Raw genomic sequence first — 27,852 nt, 5'->3', positions numbered from 1 at the left:
ATAAATTTACACTTCTCCGCTCCAGTGAGGCTAAAATTCTTCATTTCCATTATCGGATAAATTTACACTTCTCCGCTCCAGTGAGGCTCAAATTCATTTCCTTTATCAGATAAATTTACACTTGTCCGTACCAGTGAGACTCAAATTCTTCATTTCCATTATCAGATAAATTTACACTTGTCCGTACCAGTGAGGCTCAAATTCTTCATTTCCATATCAGATAAATTTACACTTGTCCGTACCAGCGAGGCTCAAATTCTTCATTTCCAATCAAATAAATTTACACTTGTCCGTACCAGCGAGGCTCAAATTCTTCATTTCCATATCAGATAAATTTACACTTGTCCGTACCAGTAAGGCTCAAATTCTTCACTTCCATATCAGACAAATTTACACTTGTCCGTACCAGTGAGGCTCAAATTCTTCATTTCCATATCAGATAAATTTACACTTGTCCGTACCAGTGAGGCTCAAATTCTTCATTTCCATATCAGATAAATTTACATTTGTCCGTACCAGTGAGGCTCAAATTCTTCATTTCCATTATCAGATAAATTTACACTTGTCCGTACCAGTGAGGCTCAAATTCTTCATTTCCATTTATCAGACAAATTTACACTTGTCCGTACCAGTGAGGCTCAAAAAAAATTTCCATTATCAGATAAATTTACACTTCTCCGCTCCCGTGAGGCTCAAATTCTTCATTTCCATTATCAGATAAATTTACACTTGTCCGTACCAGAGAGGCTCAAATTCTTCATTTCCATTTATCAGACAAATTTACACTTGTCCGTACCAGTGAGGCTCAAATTCATTTCCATTATCAGATAAATTTACACTTCTCCGCTCCAGTGAGGCTCAAATTCATTTCCGTTATCAGATAAATTTACACTTGTCCGTACCAGTGAGACTCAAATTCTTCATTTCCATTATCAGATAAATTTACACTTGTCCGTACCAGTGAGGCTCAAATTCTTCATTTCCATTTTCAGATAAATTTACACTTGTCCGAACCAATGAGGCTGAAATTCTTCATTTCCATTATCAGATAAATTTACACTTGTCCGTACCAGCGAGGCTCAAATTCTTCATTTCCATGTCAGATAAATTTACACTTGTCCGTACCAGTGAGGCTCAAATTCTTCATTTCCATATCAGACAAATTTACACTTGTCCGTACCAGTGAGGCTCAAATTCTTCATTTCCATATCAGATAAATTTACACTTGTCCGTACCAGTGAGGCCCAAATTCTTCATTTCCATATCAGATAAATTTACATTTGTCCGTACTAGTGAGGCTCAAATTCTTCATTTCCATTATCAGATAAATTTTCACTTGTCCGTACCAGTGAGGCTCAAATTCTTCATTTCCATATCAGACAAATTTACACTTGTCCGTCCCAGTGAGGCTCAAATTCTTCATTTCCCTATCAGATAAATTTACACTTGTCCGTACCAGTGAGGCTCAAATTCATTTCCATATCAGATAAATTTACATTTGTCCGTACCAGTGAGGCTCAAATTCTTCATTTCCATATAAGACAAATTTACACTTGTCCGTACCAGTGAAGCTCAAATTCTTCATTTCCATACCAGATAAATTTACACTTGTCCGTACCAATGAGGCTCAAAATCTTCATTTCCATTATCAGATAAATTTATGCTCGTCCGTACCAGTGAGACTCAAATTCATTTCCATTATCAGATAAATTTACACTTGTCCGTATCAATGATGCTCAAATTTATTCATTTCTATTATCAGATAAATTTACACATGTCCGTAACAATGAGGCTGAAATTCTTCATTTCTATTATCAGATAAATTTACACTTGTCCGAACCAATGAGGCTCAAATTCTTCATTTCCATTATCAGATAAATTTACACTTGTCCGTACCAGTGAGGCTCAAATTCTTCATTTCAATTATCAGATAAATTCACACTTGTCCGTACCAGTGAGGCTCAAATTCTTCATTTCCATTTTCAGATAAATTTACACTTGTCCGAACCAATGAGGCTGAAATTCTTCATTTCCATTATCAGATAAATTTACACTTGTCCGTACCAGTGAGGCTCAAATTCTTCATTTCAATTATCAGATAAATTTACACTTGTCCGTACCAGTGAGGCTCAAATTCTTCATTTCCATTTTCAGATAAATTTACACTTGTCCGAACCAATGAGGCTGAAATTCTTCATTTCCATTATCAGATAAATTTACACTTGTCCGTACCAGTGAGGCTCAAATTCTTCATTTCAATTATCAGATAAATTTACACTTGTCCGTACCAGTGAGGCTCAAATTGTTCATTTCTGCGAAAATCTAGAAATCGATGTTTTTCTAACACTGTAAAGGCTGGTACACAATAAACCGGGAACGAGAACCAAAAATAAAAAGGGGAAGCGAAGAACATGAACGTGAATATTTTTTATTCACAACAAACCGAGAACGAAAACAGCTATGTATATCGGTATGTATGTCATTAAAGCTATGTAAAGTCGATATTATGCATTCTGATGTTATTTGTGTAAGGTAAAGTACCCAAATAAGAGACAGGTTCCTAATAAGAGATACATTGTTAATTTCTCCGGTATAATTTGTTATATCTCGACAACTATGGTAAATCAATGCTTGTGCTTCTAAGACATCGTGTTCTTTGTCTAACCTCACTTGAAAGTAAGCAACGCAGCTGAGAGCAGGAAAAGCAATTTTTCACATTTTGAACTTTTTACTGTTAATTGTTGAGGAAGAGAACGGCAGGTAATGTAAGGTACAACAAATTTATTATTAATTTTATAAAATTGCTAGCAAAATGTTGCATATAGTAAGGTAGATTGCTAATAAGAAAGATGATAATTTATGACCTTGGGTAGCTATTTCATTTTTATTTATTCCGTTCCCTAATAAGAGATACCTAGGGGTCCTATTAAGAGATAGTATCTCTTATTTAGAACCCTTATTTGGTTTTATTATGATGCTCACTTTTGAGAGTTTACGAAAGGCGGTAATGCTGCTAGTCGTGTCAGTTTGTCTGCCACAAACTACGTAACAACCAATGAAAGATTAATTGAACTATTAATTAAAATTAATTACGAATTAGGTCAATTTTTAATTATCCATTGTCCTCAATTATTCATTACAGAAATTACTAATTTAAATGATTAAGTTATCATTATTAATGACTACAATTAATTATTCATTGAGATGACAATAATATCAATAGCTAAAATCAATTAAAATTGGCTAATGTGACAATATTTACTATACTTAAACATCAAAACATAAGTGCGTAATTCGTGAAATGCTCTCTACATACTTCAAATAAAAATCAATGAACAACGAAATTGCTGTTGAGAGGAGTTAGACCACTGTTGCACTAACCCCTTCAATTTTAAAATGTTCCTGGATTTATTAAAGTATCCACATGATTTAACAATGTTATACATTGCTTCAATTTTCACCCAATGATAATACTTTTTGTCCATGTTATAAAAATAAAGTTAAATAACACACGTATCTCTTATTTGGAACCTCTTTCTAAAAAATCATTATTTCCCAGTTTTATTTCTTTTTATAATTTAAAATAACAATAAAAACTGACTAAAATTTGTATTGTCAATTCTAAAAATAGACGAAATGCTGTCTGTATTGAACCCATTAAGATTAAAAATGTCTACTCCCATCCTCACTTATAAGCAGTTAAAAAAAAAAAAAGTGTCTCTTATTTGGGTACTTTACCTTATACTTGACCAATGGCATTGCTTCATGAGTACAAGCCAGCCAACATAAAGACAAATTAACCAACTTGGAAATTTCAGGCACGGAATATTTAAGAATTCAATTCACGTGCATCACTCTGGCCACATATACACGTAGCATATATCGAAAGTCATTCTACTTAATTTCTGGATTAGTTACAAATAATGAATGAACAAAAAGTTATGTCACAGCCTCCTTTCTACAAAATATAGCCTACTTTTTAATGAAAAAAAGACTTTCCAATTTTCAAAACAATAAGTGTCATAAATCGTTGTAATCCCTGGAGTCTGTACAATACACAGAGACAAAAAAAAATTAAATTTAAAAATTTCGTCATTTTTGAGGTTCCGAAGCCCCTAATCTACCCTTGGGAGAAAAATTTGCAGTTTTTATCCAAGTTCTAAAAACTCTTCCCCCCCCCCCCCCCGACTACTTGACACATGATTAAGAATTTTCAACAAAATAAACCCCTCAAATATTTTTGAGAGAGCAATTTCTTATTTGTTTTGTTGTTTCTTTTTCGTGAATACTAATTATTTACTTACTAAATGGCTTTTAAGGAACCCGCAGATTCATTGCCGCCCTCACATAACCCCGTCATCGGTCCCTATCCTGTGCAAGATTAATCCAGTCTCTATCATCATATCCCACCTCCCTCAAATCCATTTTAATATTATCCTCCCATCTACGCCTCGGCCTCCCCAAAGGTCTTTTTTCCCTCCGGTCTCCCAACTAACACTCTATATGCATTTCTGGATTCTTCCATACGTGCTACATGACCTGTCCATCTCAAACGTCTGGATTTAATGTTCCTAATTATGTCAGGTAAAGATGCATTATTAAATTCAGACCGAATTGTTGAAAATTGATCTAAAGAAATATGGTGGTAATATATTTTCTTTTGCAGATGATACTGTACTAACATTTAATGGGGAAAATTGGAATAAAACTTATTTAAATGATAATAATGGAATTAACGTAGTGAAGATTGGCTTGACTCTAATCTCCTGTCCTTAAATAGTAATAAAACTAACTGTATTCCATTTTCTTTAACAACGAAAGGTTTATCTCCACTTATGAATAATCTAACACCTTCCACACAAGTAAAATATTTAGGAATTATTATAGACCAGAATTTACGTTGGGATAAACAAATTGATTTCATGTGTACAAGTATAAGAAAGACAATTTATAAATTCATAGTACTTCAAAATTCTATCACTAAGGACGCAATGAGAATAATATTTTTAGCTGTAGTACAATCATTAATACAATATGGTATAATAAATTGGGGTGGAGCAGCATAATCTGTATTTAACCCATTAATTTTATTACACAAAAAATTAATACAAATTTGTCTGACCAAAAATATGGATTACCCAACAAATTTAATTTACACAGATTTAAAAGTATTAATTATTGAAGAGATTTATAAATATAGTTTACTAACTTACTACCACAGAAATCAAAGAAAACATAAATCTAATCCACATGAACATCATACTCGAAGACAAAAGTCTACTTTTCCATTGATTGAGCCTAAATGTCATGTAAGTGCAGCTCTTAAACATGGTGCTAGTTTCGGTCCAAGATTTTATAATAAAATTACAAATCATTTTCCAAATTTGGAATATTTTAAAATTGAAGCTTTTAAAAAAGAAATTTATAAAATTATTCATAATATTAACAAATGTATTTTTTACCTTTTATTTCTGTCGACTATATTCATGTTTTTATTGAATGTTACTGAAGTCTGTCTGATTGTCAATTTATATTACTTACTTACTTATGGCTTTTAAGGAACCCTGAGGTTCATTGCCGCCCTCACATAAGCCCGCCATCGGTCCCTATCCTGAGCAAGATTAATCCAGTCTCTACCATCATATCCCACCTCCCTCAAATCCATTTTAATATTGTCCTCCCATCTACGTCTCGGCCTTCCCAAAGGTCTTATTCCCTCCGGCCTCCCAACTAACACTCTATATGCATTTCTGCATTTGCCCATACGTGCTACATGCCCCGCCCATCTCAAACGTCTGGATTTAATGTTCCTAATTATGTCAGGTGAAGAATACAATGCGTGCAGTTGTGCGTTGTGTAACTTTCTTTCAGCCCTTTTAGCCTCAAATATTTTCCTAAGAACCTTATTCAAAAACACCCTTAATCTCTGTAAGCCATAAGTAATCCTCTCTCAAAGTGAGAGTCCAAGTTTCACAACCATACAGAACAACCGTTTTTATAAATTATTCTTTCAGATTTTTTGACAGCAGACTAGATGACAAAAGCTTCTCAACCGAATAATAGCAGGCATTTCCCGTATTTATTCTGCGTTTAATTTCCTCCCGAGTGTCATTTATATTTCTTACTGTTGCTCCAAGATATTTGCATTTTTCCACCTCTTCGAAGGATAAGTCTCCAATTTTTATAGTTCCACTGTCAATTTATATTAGCCTAAATATGTTTTTTCTCTCTTTTTCTTCTTTTTTGTGCTCTTGTGTGTTAGTTATTTAAATTAAGTTAATTACTGGATTTAGTAAACTGTCTTTGCAATTTTTTTTATTATTGGCTAAGACCACACCGTACACGAGCCTGGCTCTTACGGTAGTGGCTAGAAATATTTTTGTTGTATAATTTTAATTTGTACTCGCTTTGCCTACTAGCTAAATAAACTTTATTTATGGATAGGCACTCAGTATGATATAACGATTTAACGTTTGCAGGGTGATCCATTGAGACACCATAAGTTCGTGACTAATAACATGATTGAAATAAATGTGGGTCTCCTTCGACTGGGTATAACACGACGATGCGAGCATGATCTTGGTGTGGTCTCGCGGCGACTGGCGGCCATTTTGGGAGTGCGCGAAAATTTTCGAGCAATAGGCCTATATCTCGCGACTCCGATGTGCTAGCGCCCTGATTTTAGTGTCAAACAAAAGATCTAATCTAGGTCTGTTGATATGCATTCACGTAAAATCCACGAATGTGTCCCTCTGGGAGTGACGTATTCCTTACAGCAATCCTCAATATGATACTGGAAAATAACTCTTTCAGGGTCCACCGCTGTAGAGTAACAGCATGTCTCTTCGTGAAATGAGTGAGCCCGAATTCAAATCCTGGTTGGGACAAGTTACTTGCTTGAGGTTTTTATTAGTTATTTTATGAAGCTTTATCAACTGCTAAGGTTATCTAGCGCCTGAATATGATGAAGGTTATAATTAGACTTCGGATTTTAGGTAAAAACCTATTTTAAGGGAAGGCATAGGTGAAATTACTAAATCTTACAGTTTTAAATCTATTGAGCTGAAATTTTTATCACATGCTACTTTTATATGTCAGTTACATTGTGCAAAATCTCTTTTATCTAGCTTTGATGGTTTTGGAGATATTGTAATTTTAATCAATTTGATTAATTAATATATAAATGGTTCCACAAGTCGAAAATTAAAGAAAAGTACGTTGAAAAAAAATTCCTGCCATTTATTTCATCTTAATAAGGAAATGTGTCATATAATTTTATTCTGGTGTCCTTGAGTCTTTGAGAATCGCATAATTTTTGTCACATTTTTGCCAAAATTTCACCTATGCCTTCCCTTAATCCTTAAAAGATAAGTTCATAAAAACTTGCAAATACACGTTTCATACAAAACTATGCCTAAAATTGGTATTTTAATAGCACCTAAAATGCCTATTTTGACGACAAAGCCTATTTTGGCCTATTAAATATGTTTTATCTCTAACAGGCCAAAACACCCATTCTTATTTCAAACATTTATATTTTAAATTCCAAATGTGTTCCTGGTTCTGTTGGAAATAAAGTACGGGATAAACTGGAGCAAGTTCTGCAGAGAAATGTAGGTCTGAAGGACCTGCGTACTGCTTCAGTTATCCTAGCAGGGAAGAACACGGATTTACAATGTAGCAACATTCCTGTCCAACTAGCGTCAAATTTGAAATACGCTCCTGTTACTTCAGTGGATGTGGAGCGTTCATTTTCAGCATACAAATTTGTGTTGAGTAATAGACGGCATTGCTTTTTACTTGAAAATTTAGAAAATATTAGTAATTTATTGAGAAGCTAATTATGAATATCAACGGACAAGGCTCTGTAAAAATTGATTATATTTGACTTGTTTGTGTACTGAATTTATGTCTAAAACTTATTTTTCACATTTAATAGTCAGTTTATGTATAGGGCTAAGTAGTTGGATTTTTTTTGTGCTTTTAGTAGTAGTGGTGGTAACGGTGTATAAGCATTTAAAATTATTAAATTCTAGAAGTGAATTCCTGATGATTGGAACATGTTTTTAAAGAAAACATTATTTTTGTTAGAGCCTATTTTCAATTTTTAGAGACTATTTCCTGCTGCACTTTTAAGCCTATTTTAGGCACTTAAAATTACATTTTAACAACCTAAAAATCCTTACCCTAGTTATAATACCAGCGAAATGAATCCAGGGTTCAGCGCCGAAAGTTACCCAGGTTGAGGGAAAACCTCGGATTTTTCCTGGGTTCGACTCTTAACCCATTAACTGGGTAACTTTCGGCACTGGACCCTGGACTCATTTCGCTAGCACTATCACCTTCATCTCGCTCAAACGCTAGATAACCACAGCAGTTGATGAAGTGTCGTAAATTAACCAATTAAAAAAAAAACTCTTTCGGAGCTTCATTTCGTGAGAAGTATTGATCAGTTACTAAATTCGAACAATAGATGTCGCGAGTCGTAATACAGTTCGCCGACTTTCTAATGATCGACGCGCATTCTACCGTTATTCATATGAAACTCGCGTTTCCATCCGCTGTTCTCATGTTTATACAGCGCCACACGTCGGTTTTCACAGGAATCACAAGAGAAGCCACGATCTATTCAAAATCTGACATTAATTAAATTAATACAGTATTTTTATTCTAAGGATACGACAACAAAATATAAATTATGGAATAAATTAATATAAAATAGTGGCATAAATTTTCGACCTACGTTTGTGAGAATAAATCACAAACAACACTGTATTAGACTCTTAAGCTTTTTATACTTTCTGTAACTTTGGAACTATATCATTAAAATTCAGAATATGAAGTACTATATAACAAAATAGCTTTTTAAGTTATTCGGGTTATGAATTTCATGGTCCTCAAATAAAGTGGAGATCTAGACTGTCATGAACAACAATATAACTTTCAAATTTGAGGAGTGTTTGTGGAAAACAATGTAAGTGCCAGGGAAGTTTTATTTTGATTTTTTGATTGAAAACTTGTTATGTACTGTTGCTAATACTGTAGAAAAATATACAAGTGCCAAGCATTCACGGTTATTTAAAGTTTGCCCAAAAAGTTCCCCCCCCCCCCACTTTCTGACAAATTTATCGTCAGGCCATTTTCCACAAACACTCATTTATGAAAATAAACAATTTGTAATAACTGTTTGATATGTGTAGTTTGAGAGAAAATGGAGGTTGAAGCTTATAATAGACTATTTCTGAAGTTCACGTAAGTTGCCAAGGGCTACAACGAAACCTTGACCCAGAACAAATTAGCTACATATTACTAACCGTTTATGGTTTATTTTATTAAGTGCATTATTCGGTTCTTAAGAAACGATCGAAAGCAGATACCGAATATGAACAAAATTCGTCCAAAAGTTTAGTAGAAATCGCTGTACACAGACAGACTAGTACTAAAACTATTATATTTCATGTACATCAACCCCTGATAAATTGATTCGTGATACTGAATATGAACAAAATCTGTCCAATAGTTTAATAGAAATCGCTGTACACAGACAAACTAGTACTAAAATTATTATATTTCATGTACATCATCCTCTGATAAATTGATTTGTAGATACTGAATATGAACAAAATCCGTCCAATAGTTTAGTAGAAATCGCTGTACACAGACAGATTAGTACTGAAATTATTATATTTCATGTACATCATCCCCTGATAAATTGATTCGTGATACTGAATATGAACAAAATCTGTCCAATAGTTTAATAGAAATCGCTGTACACAGACAAACTAGTACTAAAATTATTATATTTCATGTACATCATCCTCTGATAAATTGATTTGTAGATACTGAATATGAACAAAATCCGTCCAATACTTTAGTAGAAATCGCTGTACACAGACAGATTAGTACTGAAATTATTATATTTCATGTACATCATCCCCTGATAAATTGATTCGTGATACTGAATATGAACAAAATCTGTCCAATAGTTTAATAGAAATCGCTGTACACAGACAAACTAGTACTAAAATTATTATATTTCATGTACATCATCCTCTGATAAATTGATTTGTAGATACTGAATATGAACAAAATCCGTCCAATAGTTTAGTAGAAATCGCTGTACACAGACAGATTAGTACTGAAATTATTATATTTCATGTACATCATCCCCTGATAAATTGATTCGTAGATACTGAATATGAACAAAATCCGTCCAATAGTTTAGTAGAAATCGCTGTACACAGACAGATTAGTACTGAAATTATTATATTTCATGTACATCATTCCTTGATAAATTGATGCGTAGATACTGAATATGAAGAAAATCCGTTCAATAGTTTAGTAGAAATCGCTGTACATAGACAAACCAGTACTAAAATTATTATATTTCATGTACATCATCCCCTGATAAATTGACTCGTAGATACTGAATGTGAACAAAATTCGTCCAATAGTTTAATAGAAATCGCTGTACACAGACAGACTAGTACTAAAATTATTATATTTCATGTACATTATTCCTTGATAAATCGACTCGTAGATACTGAATATGAACAAAACCCGTCCAATAGTTTAGTAGAAATCGCTGTACACAGACAGACTGGTACTGTAGTACATTATTCAACGAGCCTATAATGATAGTAATTAAGACGCGAGTATGTTTGTTTATGAAACGAGCGCAAGCAAGTTTCGTAATTTTCATACGAGGTTCATAATTACCATTATAGGCAAGTTTCATACGACTTTTTATGCTCGACCATATTTCTAACTTGAAAAGAAGTATTCATTTTATTCGTATCTGACTGAAGATCGGAAGTGACCTTGTGGATAGCTCGTAAATTGTGAAATGTGCGCAGACGCGAAAGTATTGATTTTTTCCGAGGAACAATAATGTCATTGACCTTGATGTAATCTAGAGAATAACATGAACTAATTTTGATATAACCTGGAAATTGATTTAGAAATGAAAACCGAGACGACAAATTGAATTTATTTGAATATTATTTACAATTAATTATTATAGTAACAGAACATAACCTTCTGCGACAGTATTGGATTTCCAGCCTCCGTGACGTTTCCCTCGTTGTCTTTCGATTGCATATCCGAGAATAATCGAAAACCTGAACTTTAATGACATGCATTAAAGGACTGCTACCAGGTGTATAATTACTACATTTCGGCATGGTCGAGCATAAAAATTATTATATTTCATGTACATTATTCCCTGATAAATTGACTCGTAAGGTACTGAATATGAACAAAATCCGTCCAATAGTTTAGTAGAAATCGCTGTACACAAACTAGTACTAAAATTATTGTATTTCATGTACATCATTCCCTGATGAATTGACTCGTAGATACTGAATATGAACAAAATCCATCTTCCGTTGTGCTTTTGTGAATATGATGATACTGAATTCTTCTTGCAGATGGAACCGTCTTCGTGATTCGAGCGACCGCAAGGATCACGAAGACGACACCCAATCCTCGGGCCCTCCCCGTGCCCTCGGCTAACAGCGCCTGCTAGTTTTAATTGGGTTCAATACTAGGTACAACTTGCCATAACCTTACTTTATATATAGATATATTGCAGCCGATGGATCGTAGCCCATTTTACTTCCAATTTATCATAGATAATTTACTACTACTACTACTACTACTACTTCTTCTTCTTCTTCTTGAGGCGCCACATCTCTTCTTAGATAACTGTGTCGTCGGCCTGGATGCGATACTCGACCTGAACGGGATGCAGTTTGTGACAGGAAAAGCAAACGTTGCAGAGGCTTTTCTCGGGGTAGTCCTGTTTACCTTTTCATTCCAACAACACACTCCACTTCACCTTAATTTTTTCTCTCGCCTATCTACGGTAGTTAATAATACATAGACCCAGTTTCTTCAACCTTTGTTACAATGCACTTAACATAGCGTTAATTAACTGCAAGTTAAATGTATGAACTGCCGTTAAAAATATTGCGTTTCTTCAACTTTACATTTCACATTTTAACATTCTGTTTGTTAACTCTCTGTTATGATCAGATATTCTAGAGTTTAACCATAACTTATAACCAAGTATAGGCTTTCTTCTGTTTTCTGAACTCTGACAACTGCGATTCTCGCTTGTTTCCGTTGTTTGATTCAGAGAGGATAGAAGTCTTTCTATTCTCTCAGGTTTGATTTCTGCTTCTTTCCTCATCTGTATCACAATAGCGTGGAGCGGCGTATTGGTATTGCTGTTATGAAATGGAAAATACTGGAATAAAAAGAAATAGTGTGACTAATTTCTCTTCGTTCGAAAGAAACCTCCTGCTGGAAGTTATTTCGCAGTATAAACCAATTAATGGGAATAAACAAACAAACGGATCTAAGTTGAAAGCGAAAAGTGAGGCTTGGCAGAAAATAGCCTATACCTTTGTATGAACTTCTGTTCTGTCAAATCACAGAAATCATCCGCTCTGTTTATGTATTCATGGATATCATTTTCTAAATAATCCAGATATATAAGTTCAGCATCTAACGCACCAGCCATATTGGATACTTCTATGCTAACAGAGAATTAAATGATTTAACTGCATGAAATTGGGCAGTTAAATTAACATAGGTTTTAACAGCCTGTTAGTACTAACAGTAGTTGAAGAAATGCTTCAACTGTTAAGTTTACAGTTAAAATGGAATAACACACTGTTATAATTTAACAAAGGTTAAAGAAACTGGGCCAATGACTGTACTGGAATGAAGTCTTGGCGTAGTCGGATTTATGACGCTCATACAGAATTTAAGGGCCTGGATCAGGAACTTGTCTACGTGACAGTTATGCATGACAGGGCACCTTGTCACACCGTTAAAAGAATCTTTCGCTTTGGCCCGGAAATTCTCCGGATTTGAACCCAATCGAGACTGGTAAAAAAGGAATTGCCTTGACAGGTTATTACAACAAAAGTGATTGAGAGTATGTCACATAGATTTGAGGATGTTATTAAAGCAAAATGAGTACCTAAAAATTTAGGGAATTCTCATGAACTGAAATAAAGAGCATTCTGTAATATGAAAAGGTAAATATAGTTCAAAATCTGTTCTGAAAATGTAGTGGAGAAAATATAGTAATAGAGTGTAAACCTGCTAACTACGAAAAAGAAAACTTTACATCGGAAGGAAAATACTGGGCTTAAATTAACTCTATAACTTTAGGACTAAATCCAAAGTACAGGTCTGTTGTATTTTCAATTATAAAACTGCAGGTTCTGGCTGGTATGTACAGTAGTACCAAAAAACCGGACCGATCCTTGTAGCTGAGCACTGTAGACTGGTAACTAAGACCTTCGTGGTTCGAATCCTGCCTGGGAAGGAAACTTTTTTGTTCCTTATTCAAATTTATTCCCAATACTTTTCGATTGCAGCGATATTTTACTACTTAATTAACTTATTATTCCCAGAACATGAATTTTACCAGCAATCGAAAAGTATTGGGAATAAATTTGAATAAAACAAAAAAAGTTTCCTTCCCAGGCAGGATTCGAACCACGAAAGTCTTAGTTACCAGTCTATCGTGCTCTGGAGTGATCAAGGCTCTGAAATCAGCTACAAGGGTCGGTCCGGTATTTTTGCCACTACTGTACCTCTATTAGCCTATCAAGCAGTACATCTCACTTCACGATGTCAGAAGAAGAACAATAATTGTTTCTATATATCTGAAGTCTGACTAGTGTAATATGTAGCTAATCGTCGATGTATGCAATTCAGGGGGAAAGAAACTGGCTACCCTACCCATTATCTCCTGGCCTTGTTGCCTCATAGGTGGTGCCTTGTTGGGATCACTTGTGAGTTCAGACCTGTCTTCGGATAGTTGACTAAACAAGTAAATGTAGACTTAAAATAAAGTATTTCAAAAGTCATAGGGCATTCTATTAATGTAGCCAAGTACCGTAAATATTGAGGTAAATTTTTCTTGTTTAATTACATACATACATACGTAAATAAATACATACATACATATATACATACATACATGTTCTGCCCATGAGCAGGTCTTTCACTGCAAACCCAGCATTATCCAATCTTTCCCTTTTATGCCTTTCTCCTAGTCTTCGCATATAATCCACATATCGATGGCTGAGAACCAGACTGTTCTAAGTCCAACTTTTTATAAGAAAGAAATCTATGTTTCATTGTGTTCCACTTCTTGTCTGCCTATTTGAATCGAACAAAATTGTAAATATTCCTGTACATAAGGTTGCTATGAAGCTATTCCAAATTGTTTCACGAAGCTTTGAATGTCAGGAGCTTAAAATAGTTCTTCTGAAAAAAAATAGTAAAATGGACTTGGAACAGTCTGGTTCTGGGCCATCGATATATTAATGTCATCTATCATCTGATAACTTCTTCTGCCCGAACTCTTCTCCCGTTCACCATTCTTTCCAGTAATTCTTTCAGTAGGCAGTTTCTTCTCAGCCAGTGACCCAAACAATTCCTTTTCCTCTTTCTGATCGGTTTCAGCATCATTCTTTCTTCACCCACTCTTTCCAACACAGCTTCATTTCTAATTCTGTCTGTCTACTTCACACATTGAAGTTAAATTAACAGTAATAACATGAAACAGCCGAAATCATTATTTTCAGCTGTATTAATGCGTTGAATTGTAAAACTGAAACTTACTGATTAGGTCAAATTCAAAAACCGTACATGCCAGTCGACAACTGATTTCAGATTTGGCATCAGCTCACTCATTTTAGGAAAAGATAACGCAATTTATCCCAGTAGTACCAGAAAATAATAAACGAAATGAATCGTAAGTAATACCATTAATTTCAGGGGGTTATTCTTTGAGATATTTCAATCAAAAAAAGTTTAATAGGCCTACAATTTTGCTCGTTTTTGCTTCCTTTTCGAGATAAGAATTGTCTTATATGAAATATTTCATTACGTGTTTTGGGAAAGACATCGATTTAATTCTCAATAAGCTCAGTCAATTTAAGAAGGCAATGCATTATGATAATAAATGATTGAAAGAGTTTTAGTTTTGTCCTTTAAATGTGCAGAAATTTGATCTGTACTAAAGTAACATTTCGTTCTGCAAAGGAATTTTAAAATGTTATAGTTTTCCGGATCAAATTTCTGGACATTTAAAGGAAAAATTTAAATAATTTAAATCATATTTTTTTTATTGGGTTATTTTACGACGCTGTATCAACATCTCAGGTTATTTAGCGTCTGAATGATATGATAATGCCGGTGAAATGAGTCGGGGTCCAACACCGAAAGTTACCCAGCATTGAATCATATATTATCATAATATACTGCGCTCTTAAATTGTCTTATATTAGCAATTAAATAAATAGCTTTTCCAAAATATGCTATAAATTTTTCATATAAAACAATTTTTTTCTCTGGAAAAAACGAGCAAAATTGTATTAAACTCTTTTGTTTGAAATATCTCAAAGAATAACCCTTTGAAATTAATAACATTAATTATGGTTCCGTTGTATATAAATTCCGTTGATCAATGTAATATCACAGTCTAGTATATACAGTCACGAAGCTTCAGTTGTGAGGGTGCTAGGAACAATAGACTATGCCGGTACTGTTTCGCATTGCCTGTAATGAGGCGATATTAGCGATCCTAGTGGTTAGCAACTATCTACGGATGCATATTTACTACGTATTGAGTTTCATCTCAAATCGACCGAAATATAGAGAAAATTGACCTTGCAATTTTTAAATACAATGAAACTTTTTCTGTCCGTTGACAACTGTGATGCAATGCTTTGTGCAAAGTTTGAGGCATCAGAACTTCATAGTGTTTAAATTAAAAATATTTAAATTTATCGTATTTTCATAAAATTAGCAACTTTAAACTGTTGTAGCTCCGAAACCATTTCACCCAATGATCAAAATCATGGTTTATTTTGATGCTGAGAAATTAAAGTTTATATTGACATGTAAACAGTTTTTCTTACTTTTTATGGAAATGGAGAAATTTATATTTTTCTTCATTGAGGTGTCTTTGACCACGAAAAATTTTTTAAAAATATATGGTTAGATTCCGCATTGAAAGTACAAATAAACACATATTTTTTACTGGTGCACCGTTGATAAGAAAATATTGAAAATATCAAATAAAGAAAATAAATTGTACGCGCGTGAACTAACCAGCTGACTGTGAGGCGGGAGCTAGCCGAAACAAGCAAGGCCAGGAGACAAACACGTAATGTTTCGTCTAGTAGCGCATAGCTGGGCTAGCTTTATCACAAGTTTTCATAAACACTGGAGTAAAATGACGCCCAACGCTCGCTTATCTTCAGCTCTCGGCCAGTGCTTTCTGTACTGGGCCGTTCAAGTCCAGGAGTGTGAAAATAATTTATTTAATACCCTCGAAACTTATTGCCGAGCTACTAAGTTTTCACCCATTTGACGGCCCGTATGGCTCAAGCGGTAGGGGCACGTCATGTCTCTTTCGCTTGGTCCGAAGGGTTGTGGGTTCGAGTCCCGCCTCGGGCATGGATGTTGTGTTTGTATTAGTGTAAGTAAAACAAAAAGGAAACAAATGAAAAACGAAAACAGAAAAATAAAAGATAACTTTGGTAAACGGCCTCTGGCCGGTCTAAAAAAAATTTTTTTTTCTCAATTTTTTCACATTTTTACAAATGGGCAAAAAGCCTAAAAGTAAGTAAAATCAGATTATCTGTCTCTCTGTATAGCCTACAATAAAAAATAAGGATTACTTCTCCCAAATGTCAGCTTCAAAATGAGCTCCAGTTCAATGTTCTGCAGTAAATGGTTCTAGAGTTCTGAGGGCTGAAAGAGGCTTGTTTTTATAAAATACGCTAAATTTGTCGCTCAATAGTACGAAAACCGTTTGACTTTCTATAGCACTGTCCTCAGCACCTTGTATAAATAGGGAAAAAATTAGAGTATTCAAAAAATGCGAGGTTTTTTACTGATCGATTTCATATGGAATAGCCCATATACTAGATTGTGGTAATATAGTCTGTAAATTGCCGACCTCACAGCTTTCTAATTAGTTACATTTGAATATTTCTGTTCCAGCGTCAAGTCGGTGGAACCAGCGCCGTCCAGACCACGGCGGTCTTACAGCACGCAACAGTTCGTGATAGCGGAGTTCCACCCCTCCTTCTACGCGACGTACAACGGCGGACAACTAGGCTGAGGCGACGACTGTGAGACGCGGGGGCGACGCAGAAGCGACTGACAATGTTCGCACGACTAACGACGTTATCGGACAGGGTTGCCAACCGAGGAGTTTGAATCAGCAGCCGTCTGGCACAGAAGACAGATATATATCTCTCACAATCAGAAACTCTTTTCTTTATTTCAGCGAAGGCAACAGGAGAAATATCTTAATATTAAATGAATTTTCTTTATATTTTAAGACATCTGAACGTGATATTCGAGGTAAATCTGGTCATTTAAAGCGAGATTTTCTGACACATACAACAAGGGGCCTCTCTGACCAGCGAGTTCATTTCAAAATGTGTTACAAGCCATGATTAATTTTCAATTTCTAATTTAATGGAGAAGATGGGTGAAATTTTGGAAACTTTTTTGAAGAAAAACACTTTTTTTTTTGCCAAAAAATCATTGATCTTTAATTTATATGTTGGCCAAATTTTATCAACAATTTTACTATTGTTTATTGGTTATAAAATATGTATTTTGATGCCAACTATAACCCTAATATACCTCAGGGTGAAAGAGGGTTTATTAAATTGGATAATAAAAAAAATTATCAACACAATCGTCTTTAAAATTTATGCTTTAATTATATTTCATAATTACAAACAAGTTTTCGTCACGTAAAATGGACATTTTAAATTTATTTTTCTACACTTTTATTTTTGCTGCATTTACTCATATTCAAATACTGTAGGCTGCAATAAATTTCATGCAAATAATTTCAAATTTTTTACTGAATGTTATGAAAAGTATGGTTAACAAAACTACTGAGACTTTTTGTTTGGATAAGATACATATTTCCAAAATCAAAAAATAAAATATACTATCGGAACAATAATATTATTAAAAATTTTAAACTGACTGGATTAATATTTTTTAGGTCACTCATCTATTCAAAATTCAAAATTAAAATCATGGCTCTGCTGTTAAATTATATGCATGTCAAAAATGCTTTACATTTTTTAGGGCTGTAACTTTTAAGCTATTTCGTGGGAGTAGATACATTTTTAAAAAGTCAATTTTTTTTTTAAATAACAATTTAATAACTCAAAAAATATTAAAATGATATTAATGAAACTTCGGGACTTCGATACTAATAACAATGATTTACAGTATACAAAAAAATTCTAGCTAAAAATGTAGAAAATAGAAATTTCACTCATTTCATATCTTGAATTTGGCATAATTAATATCAAAATATAAAACGCAGATGGAAACAAAATGGAAAAAAAGGCTGAATTTTTTAAATTAAATTGTATAAATATTATAGAGGAAATGAACAATTTAGAGCTGTAAGTCTAAAGTCTGTATCTTAAAACATTAATGAACTACAATTCAATTTGAGAGAAATTTTGGCGGACCAAGATAAATTTGCTGGACAATGAAAGCCCTTCATGATTCGGAAAGAGGTCAAACGGTCTTAAACATTAAAGATGAAACTAATAATATAGATATATTTTCATATATACGACGGAAAGAAGTAAAATTATAAGGAAATTTTAGTTTGCTTTTAAAACTATATACGACATAAAGACTATTTAGTCAACTACAGCTAGGAAGGTAAGATCTGAGCGAGATATAGGTATGTGTAATAGACCATAATGACGTCATTTCTCTGTAGCGGCCTTCCTTTGTGCGCGTGTTCGTCTCAGGTTTAATCTTTTTTAAAATAACAATTTAATAACTCAAAAAATATTAAACTGATATTAATGAAACTTCGGGACTTCGATATAATAACAATGATTTACAGTATACAAAAAAATTCTAGCTAAAAATGTAGAAAATAGAAATTTCACTCATTTCATATCTTGAATTTGGCATAATTAATATCAAAATATAAAACGCAGATGGAAACAAAATGGAAAAAAAGGCTGAATTTTTTAAATTAAATTGTATAAATATTATAGAGGAAATGAACAATTTAGAGCTGTAAGTCTAAAGTCTGTATCTTAAAACATTAATGAACTACAATTCAATTTGAGAGAAATTTTGGCGGACCAAGATAAATTTGCTGGACAATGAAAGCCCTTCATGATTCGGAAAGAGGTCAAACGGTCTTAAACATTAAAGATGAAACTAATAATATAGATATATTTTCATATATACGACGGAAAGAAGTAAAATTATAAGGAAATTTTAGTTTGCTTTTAAAACTATATACGACATAAGGACTATTTAGTCAACTACAGCTAGGAAGGTAAGATCTGAGCGAGATATAGGTATGCGTAATAGACCATAATGACGTCATTTCTCTGTAGCGGCCTTCCTTTGTGCGCGTGTTCGTCTCAGGTTTAATCTTCCAAGTTGTAGCTTCTCCTTATTGTAAAAGAGGCAAACATTATTCAATTAAGTTTAGAGTACACTTAGTGTTGTTTTAACCGCTCCTAAATACTGCGCATTTTAAATGACTGAAACGCTGTTAAAAGTAAGAATTATACAAATATAAGACCACTTTGTACATAGAAGCATACGATTTGATATCACATTATTAATTGTTTTCAATTGTTTAATTTCGGTTGCTATGGCAAAACTTATTTTGTTTTTTAATCAATAAAATCTATGCATTCTCGTCTAGCGTAGTTAATAACGTGTATTTTCACAATTATTTCCTACAAACAATGGTTTTATGTCTAAATATGCAAATTAGTTTTACTTATTGTTAGGCCTATTATGAAGGAAATACAATAATCGCATTATTTATGTAACGATTATTTAAAATGTAATATTGGCAACCCTGAGGACTAAGTTTCGACTTAATTTCATGTGTAAGCGACATTACACATTACGATATCTTGAAGGCAACATTACCACGTTATTAAGTTAAATATGTTATTGTGTACTATGACACAAATCACAATTGACTGTAATTAAATCTAATGCTGCATTATTGTAAGAGTTGCGAATTTGTTCATGAAGAGAATATAGCTCAGAAGAGTACAAATAAGACATTGAGAACGACGCCATTGAAAGAGAGCAAAGTGTTAATATAAATTATGTTAATTTTACATCCAGGGGGCTAGACATTAGAATATTGAGTGAGCACAGCTTCGCTATACCGCCACGCTGCACCATTGCTAACACCTGGCGGTCTTGTAAAATGTAAACGAAGCGCTGTTACAACCAAGACAGACGAAATTAGTGCGCGTCAAGTGAACAGAGAGCAGGTGCATTTACTTCTGTTATGATTATGCTGACAGAAAAGCTAACACGTACCGGTATAGCGAAGATTTGTTCATTCTGTGTAAGTCTTGTACTCGTACAAATCATAGAGAGGGATTTATTCATTTTCCTTGAAATTCTAACCTTTTTCTAGTTCTTCATTTCTCACACTAGTTTATTAAACCTTGTCGGACCATAAAGAAAACAACTATCGCAATGTCCATATTTTTATGCTCCACCATGCCGAAATGTAGTAATTATACACCTGGTAGTAGCCCTTTAATGCACCTCATTAAAGTACACCTATTCATTATAATTCAGTTTTTTAGCCAATGAAAAATCACCTTTGTGCTGATTGTACCATTATAAAACCGCAAGTATCGATTATTCTCGGATATGCAATCGAAAGACAATTAGCGAAAAGTCACGGAGGCTGGAAATCCAATACTGTCGCAGAAGGTTATGTTCTGTTACTATAATAATTAGCGTTAATTGTAAATAATATTCAAATAAATTCAATTTGTCATCTCGTTTTTCAATTCTAAATCAATTTCCAGGTTATATCAAGCCTAATCTTCATGTTATTCTCTAGATCATATCAAGGTCAATGACATTCGTGTTTCTGAAAAAATCAATACTTTCGCGTCTGCGCACATCTCACAATTCAGGTCAGTTCACTCCTCACTTACATAACCATAACATGAATACTTCTGAATAATTTCAAGTTAGAAATATGGTCGCTTGCGCTCGTTTCATAAACAAACATACTCGCGTCTTAATTACTACCATTATAGGCTCGTTGCATATTTTACTATTATATGTTGTACAATATTATAGTATTGTGAAATTTTAATTTTGCTACCAATTTTTTTCTATTGTTCTATTAAAATTATAGCATGTAGCCTATTAGCCTGTTGTATCCTACAGGATACATTGTCAATTTAAGGGTTAATTGAACCTACAGAGTGGCCATAGAGTCTGGATACATAGGCAAAAGGCATATATTACCTTTCCCTATCTTTTTATGTCTTTTCTCATGCTTATCATCCTCCTTATACATTTCCATTTTATTTCTTACGTTCCTCATCTTCATCTCTTCGTCGTTCCGTGCTTTTCCTAACTTTATTCTCCTTTCAACTTCCTTTTACTCTTTTTTTCAGCCTTTTCATTATTAATTTTTCTTAATTTTATTTGATGTTTCTTCTTTGTGGCGATCCATTTTTTTTTTGTATAATCGTTTAATAAGTTTTCTCTTTTTGTCCTTCATTGCTTCATCCTCTGCACATTACATTCCCCTTTTCGTCTTATTCTTCTTTCCTTTCTTCCAAAATTCTCATCATATTCATTTTGCTTTTCCTTTCTCTTCTACATGTACCTCTTTCTTTCTTTCTTTCTTTCTTTCTTTCTTTCTTTCTTTCTTTCTATCTTTCTTTCTTTCTTTCTCTCTTTCTCTTTTCCTCATCTTCCTTTTTAATTCCCTCATCTTGCATTTTGTTTTTCTTATTTTTTAATCTGCTTCTCTTCAACTTTCCTTTCTTTCTCATCTTTTCTTCCTTTTCTGCTCATTTCTATTTTTTCACTTTTATCTTCTTTACCTTCATATCTTCCTTTAACTCTTTTATTTCTTTTGTCCTCAATTTCTCCCTCAACTTCTCTTACTTTTTTTCTCCTCATGTTTTTCTTTCCTTTTTGTTTTTTGCTCATATTCTTTTTCGTTTTCTTTATCTCTTCTCTTGTCCTTCCTTCTCTTCCTTGTTTATTTTTCCTCTCATCTTCTCTTCATTTACTACCATTTTTCTTAATCTCCTTTTACTCTCTCTTCAATTTGCTATTTTCTCTCTTTTCTCCTCCATTTCTTCATCATCATCTTATCTTTGTTTTTGTCATGTCCTTCTGTTATTTTGTCCTTTTCCATACCTTCTTTCCCTTTTCTCCTTGTCTTATACACATTCTCTCATCATTTACTTGTTTCCCTTATTTACTCATTTTATCTTCCTTTTCTTTCATTTCCTCCTCTTTTTTCCCATCCTCTTTGCCTTGTAACATTCTGTCTTTTTCTCTTCTTCTCGTCATGTCATTTTCTTATCTTGTCCTTTTTTTTGCTAAAGTTCTTTTCTTTTTTCTCCTTTCTTTATGTTTTCCTCGTCTCTTTTTTCCTCCATATCTCCTCTTGCTTCGTTTCTCTTCATTCATCGTCATATTCTCTCTGTGCTACTCATCTCCCTGCCACATACTATGGTCATCTTTTATCAATCTACTAAAATGTCTGCATTTTAACAACGTTTTTAACAAATATTAATTCATACTTTTTCATACCTGTGACAACACGAATAAATCCGTATTTTCTTCACCCTGGTACACTGTCGTCAAAGACATCTGACCTATGATTTTGTGATCGTGTAAGCGAACTTTTTAATTACGGGATAAGTCAGAATCAAAGATGACATTGAACACACACATTGGCAAACTTTGAAATAGTTCCTCTAGTTCTCAATAGGTGACACTATCATTCGGACGGGTAAAAAGTGTTCGGGAAAATGTTGATGAAGATTAAGTATAAATTAGCCTCATAATTAAAGTAACAGTGGTTTCCCGCTAAATGCAGTATTTTTTACAATCATTAGAGGGGGATGCAATTTTAAATTTTATAATGCGGGTATATTTATGTATTCTTGACGACACTGATTATTATCTTCGCCATCTATTCATAGAAGTAATAACTAAAGAAGCCACACTTACATGAACAAATTATCGATCACTATCGATTAGTAGGGGTGAGATATATTTGAAGGTCAGTATACCTACAGAAAATATTCCCTTTTCTTTGTCAGTTATTGAAATTTATTTCTATGAATTTGCATTCTTAAAGTCTTGCTATTAAATATTTCGCAACTTTCTTTCCTAATTCATACTATTTGGACAACTATAATTCAGTCTAATAACGTAAAAACTTGTACTCTGGTGTCTCTAATACTTTATTTTCTATAAGTTCCAAAAATTCTGTCATATCTAGCATGTGTATGAGATAACAATCTAGCATTTCTATTCATAGGCTATGCGAGATATTAAAACATTGTTTACTATCAAATCTGAAACATTTTCAGAAGAGTTCCATTTCGTGCTCTAGGATGTCTTCTGATCTTATTTCCTGTGATCATTTTCTTTTATATTTAACAAAAATTATTGTTAATCTTATTTCCTGTGATCATTTTCTTTTATATTTAACAAAAATTATTGTTAGTTTTTCTTACACTCTTTCCTTACATCAGTTCTTAAATGTCTGACGATATTAACACATTCGCAACTTGTCTGTATTCTTATTGTAAATACAATTATGTATGAAAACAGTAACTCAGTGGCACTAAAAGTATTTATTACATTGCAAGAGATGAGTGATGAAGGGTATGAAATAATTTTATACCAACATGCTAATATTTAAAGATGACAAATTTGAACATATTCATACTTTGATACAAAAATAAACTGCTAACAGAAATATGTGAAAATAATAAGAATTGTCTATTGTACGAAGCACATCAAACTCTGCAATAATAATCTAAGAAAATGCAATTTAATATTTTTATGTTGTGTTACAAGAGATATTTAAGCAAGTGTCTGTAGAAGTAGATGAATTTCTCATACTTTTCACAATTATAATATCTGTTGACTTCCCCCTCATATGTCGAATTCATGAATCTATAATTAAGTACTCTACTTTGCTGTAAGAAAGTTAAAACATTTCAAGGTGTAATGTAAGTGCTTAAGTCAAGCATACTGTAAGAAACTCTCACTCAAATTTGTTGGAGCATTTACAAGAAACGTGAAATAACAAACTTATTGGTATAAAGTGAGAAATGGGAACAGAGTTCCTTCAATGAAGCAACTAAAATCATACAAAATCATTAGTTTGTTGTAATATAGTTACTTTCATCTTAGGAATCATATGTACATATTTTCGTTGAAACACGTAATGTTATTGTTGTTTTTATAATAAAATTATTATACCTAATATTCCTTTCCAATTTGATTCCTTCCACATTTTGTTTGTGGATTATTTTACAAAGCTGTATCAACATCTCAGGTTATTTGGCGTCTGAATGGCATGAAGGTGATATTGCCGGTGAAATGAGTCCGGAGTCCAGCACCGATAGTTACCCAGCATTTGTCGTATTGGGTTGAGGGAAAACCACAGAAAAAACCTCAACCAGGTAACTTGCCCCAGCCTGGATTCGAAATCAGGCCACCTGGTTTCGCGATCAGACGCATTAACCGTTACTCCACAGGTGTGGACTTCCTGATTTTGCTATCCCATGTTTTTTATGTAGAAGATACAATAGGTACAGTCTGAAGTTGTAGGGTAAATTCGCCTTTTCAACATCAATTATTTAAAGAAGTCGTATTAACATACCATCTATCTGTGTGTCTGTCTGTGTACAGCCATTTTTTTTTCTCTAAAGATTCACATGAAATATAATAATGTTAATAAAAGAACTGACACGACTTTATAACGATCTATCTCAAACGGGCTCGAAAGATATTTCTCTTATATTTATTTCTTGCAAGAAATAAAATAAATAAATGAAATTACCTGCTAAGTATGTTCTCAGGCTTCCACGTTTCGGAGAAATTAATTATTACAAGCAGAATCAGATTTTATACTTTTCGTTGCGAATATTCTAAGGCCTTGTATTGTGATCTGGCTTCATAAAATGGATATGAAGCACAGTGAATCGTAACAGTTCGATTGCCGTGTATACATTTGTTACAATGCATTTCTTCGCAAACCAGCGATAAACTTGGGGAGCATGTGAAGGAATGTGGAAGGAAGGTAACACACAAATCCGTCTCTACTGCAGCATAAGGTGTCATGCATTTGACTTGTCTTTGTAAGGTAAGGTAGAAAGACTACACAAATACTAGGAAAAGAAAAAGATAATTTTCTTATATATATATATACTGGATGTTCAGTTCAAAATGTGTCATGGCTCGCTGCATGCCTTCATGTGGCTAGCTGATGAGCCTAGAGAATTCAATCTACCTACACTTCCGCAGCTCAGGTGTATAATCTAAGAGGCAGAGAAGTTGGCTAGCAAGTACGGCGTTCATTCTGAAGAGTACGTGCCGATACGTACGGTAACGCCAGTATGTGAACTGGGAATGTGAACTGTTTGGAAATACGTACTGTCGGGATATGGGGAGAGGGTTAAGACGATTACTTACGTATTTGTTTACATTAACTTCGACGGTCAACATGGACACGGAGCATTTGATTTGTGTTGTGGAATGTTACCGTACGCAACCGATGATAACAAATACCCTGCGTACGACTTGCCGGCGCAAAACACAGTTCGAAAGAGGTTATGGTAGCACACAGACCGTACAGACCGCCATCTGTTGCTACGACGTTCAAGTTATACCGTACACGTTCTCAAGTTCAGATTGAAGAACGCCTTAAATAATAGGCAACTTCTCTAACATTTAAGCTGAAACTCGCTTCAAATCGGTGACCCAACAACAGTGACGTCATGACACACTTTGAAATGAACACCCAGTATATATGTAACAAATAACCTTGTACAGTAATGTCATTAATTTCAAAGAGTTACTTTTGGAGATATTTCAAAATTTTTAATACAATTTTGCTTCATTTTGTTTCCTTTTCGAGATAAAACTGTTTTTATGAAACATTTCATTACGTGTTTTGGGAAAGCCATTGATTAATTCCCGATATGCTCAATCAATTTAAGAGAGCAGCGTATTACGATAATAAATGACTGAAAGAATTTTAGTTTTGTCCTTCAAATCTGCAGAAATTTGATCCGAACAAATGTAACATTTTAAAATTCCTTTTCAAAACGATAATTTATGTTTGTTCAGATCAAATTTCTGCACATTTAAAGGGTAAAATTAAAATTATTTAAATAATATATTAACGCAATACACTGCACTCTTAAACTGACTGAGGATATTGGAAATTAAATCAATGGCTTTCCAAAACACGTACTAATGAATTGTTTCATGTAAAACAATTTTTATCTACGATGAAAGAGTAATGGAACGGAGAAAAATTCTCTCCGGCGCCGGGATTTGAACCCGGGTTTTCAGCTCTACGTGCTGATGCTTTATCCACTAAGCCACACCGGATACAACTCCGACGCCGGTTAGAATCGTCTCAGATTAAGCTCCAACTCTTGGGTTCCCTCTAGTGGCCGCCCTCTGCACTACGTCATAGATGTCTATGAACGCAGGACCGAAGTCCACACATGTGCTGAGGTGCACTCGATATGAGTGACTAGTTGGCCGGGATCCGACGGAATAAGCGCCGTCTTAAATCACGAAGTGATTTACGCATACCTATCATATATATTATTTTAATGTACCGAAGTACATATGATATTTCCATGCAGATATTCTGGGTCATCATACGATGAAAGAGTAATGGAACGGATGACGCAGAATATCTGCATGGAAATATCATATGTACTTCGGTACATTAAAATAATATATATGAATTTTTATCTAGATAAGGAAGCAGAAACGAGAAAACTTATACTGAACAAATCTGGCTTCCGGGTTTAGCTTCCTGGAAACCTGACTTGAATAAGTTTAAAGGGGGGAGGGAAATTGTTTCGGGACCGGTTATCGAATCCGGGACCTTTGGCTAAGCGCGCCAACGCTCTAGTACTGAGCTATCCAGGAACCGTACCAAACCCCGGGCCAATTCTTCACTTTAAAATTATTGAAAATTGTACTAAACTTTTTTGTTTGAAGTATCTCAAAGAATAACCCCTTGAAATAAATGACATTACTTACGGTTTAGGGTTTACTGTGTATATACTGCTATATGTATATATAAACATAGTTTAAATTAATGGAACTGCCAACGAAATTGGGCAATTAAGATGAACTAAGTAAGCGAGTTCATATAGCCTACGTGGTAATAACTTTATCCTCGTGTTTTTTATTTTTTATTTTATTGGGTTATTTTACGACGCTGTATCAACATCTAGGTTATTTAGCGTCTGGATGAAATGAAGGTGATAATGCCGGTGAAATGAGTCCGGGGTCCAGCACCGAAAGTTACACAGCATTTGCTGGTATTAGGTTGAGGGAAAACCCCGGAAAAACCTCAACCAGGTAACTTGCCCCGACCGGGATTCGAACCCGGGCCACCTGGTTTCGCAGCCAGACGCGCTGACCGTTACTCCACAGGTGTGGACTCCTCGTGTTAATGACTATATCCACGTGATGACTTCATCCACTTCATGATGACTTTATGCACTTCTTAATGACTTTATACACTTCTTAATGACTTTATACACTTCTTAATGACTTTATACACTTCTTAATGACTTTATACACTTGTTAATGACTTTATACACTTGTAAATGACTTTATACCATGTTAATGACTTTATCTACGTGTTAATAACTTTATCTAAGAGATAATAACTTCATACACTGTTAACGAGTGTAAAAAAGTAAATCCTAAGCACGACAGTTCATG

General features: G+C 33.9%; 1 long non-coding RNA gene across 1 annotated transcript in view; it reads left to right on the top strand.

The window, feature by feature from the left end:
* LOC138708959 (uncharacterized) overlaps window positions 1-17,723 on the top strand; it is a 42,948-nt gene extending 25,225 nt beyond the window's left edge. Inside the window, exon 3 of the long non-coding RNA XR_011334798.1 lies at window positions 17,041-17,723. This is a non-coding gene — a long non-coding RNA (uncharacterized lncRNA). The remainder of the gene's footprint in view (window positions 1-17,040) is intronic.
* Window positions 17,724-27,852: the final 10,129 nt, after the last annotated feature.

Source organism: Periplaneta americana, chromosome 1 (assembly GCF_040183065.1).
Source record: "Periplaneta americana isolate PAMFEO1 chromosome 1, P.americana_PAMFEO1_priV1, whole genome shotgun sequence".
In the NCBI taxonomy this organism is placed as follows: Eukaryota; Metazoa; Arthropoda; class Insecta; order Blattodea; family Blattidae; genus Periplaneta; species Periplaneta americana.
Note: the sequence above shows the minus strand (reverse complement) of the source record. Positions and strands in the feature narration are given on the sequence as shown.